General features: G+C 53.8%; 1 non-coding gene across 1 annotated transcript; it reads left to right on the forward strand.

Moving 5' to 3' along the window:
• Positions 1-401: 401 nt before the first annotated feature.
• TRNAK-CUU lies at positions 402-474 on the forward strand. Its single transcript has one exon. It is a non-coding gene; the product is annotated as a tRNA-Lys (tRNA).
• Positions 475-858: the final 384 nt, after the last annotated feature.

Consider the following 858-nt stretch of genomic DNA (forward strand, 5'->3'; position numbering starts at 1 on the left):
TCAGATACTTTATCCATTAGGCCACGTGAGAAAAGCCTTTTCAGGTACTTGTTTAGAAAAGGCGGACACTATGTTTCTAAGGTCATCTACTGAGGGGGGCCAGAGACTCTCTGGGCACAAGAAGTCGAGTTCCCAGCGAGATGTGAAACTTAATTCTCTGGAGACAGGTGCAGGACTTTGTCAGGGAGGCTTAGGCATGGGGGGTTGGGGTGCAGCGGACGGACCGGCTGTCTAGGTGCGGAGATTTAGTGACACTGAGGCACAGGAAGGAGGAGGAGGAGGAATCCTGCTGATGGGCAGTGGCTGTGCAGAAAAAGAGGAGGCGTTCCAGGGACTTTTTTTTGCCTCTCTTTTGCCTACCTGCTCGCTTTTGTGGTGAAAGGGGAAGATGCTCTCAATAAGCCTGGCTAGCTCAGTTGGTAGAGCGTTAGGCTCTTAATCTAATGGTCCAGGGTTCAAGCCCCTGCCTGAGCACTTAGCTTTTAAGTTGCCTTGTGTACCAGGAACCAAATGATTTTTGGTGCTGTCCACCAGCCACACACGGATTCCCAGAAGCCGTGGCCATTTCCTGGAAAGGTTCCTTTCCTCAGGAATCAGGAGAGAGGCCACATCCACAGGAGCAGGTGTAGAACGCGCAGTCTCTGGCTGCCAGGAAGTGCTGTGGGGCCAGGTGCTGAGAAAGCCCAGAGGGAGCAGCTGCAGAGACGCAATGAGTACAGAGTGCAAGTGTAAAGGGGGGGTTCTGGTCCTGCTATTGTGGGGATCTCCCCTGGCTTGTACATGACCCCGGTGGAATCGGCTAGTGAAAGGGTCTGAGTCCCCACTCCCTTACCCAGAGGCCTGCCTGACCTCGAGGAC

Source organism: Terrapene carolina, unplaced genomic scaffold (genome assembly GCF_002925995.2).
Source record: "Terrapene carolina triunguis isolate 2854851 unplaced genomic scaffold, T_m_triunguis-2.0 Scaffold5643, whole genome shotgun sequence".
NCBI classification, from domain to species: domain Eukaryota; kingdom Metazoa; phylum Chordata; order Testudines; family Emydidae; genus Terrapene; species Terrapene triunguis.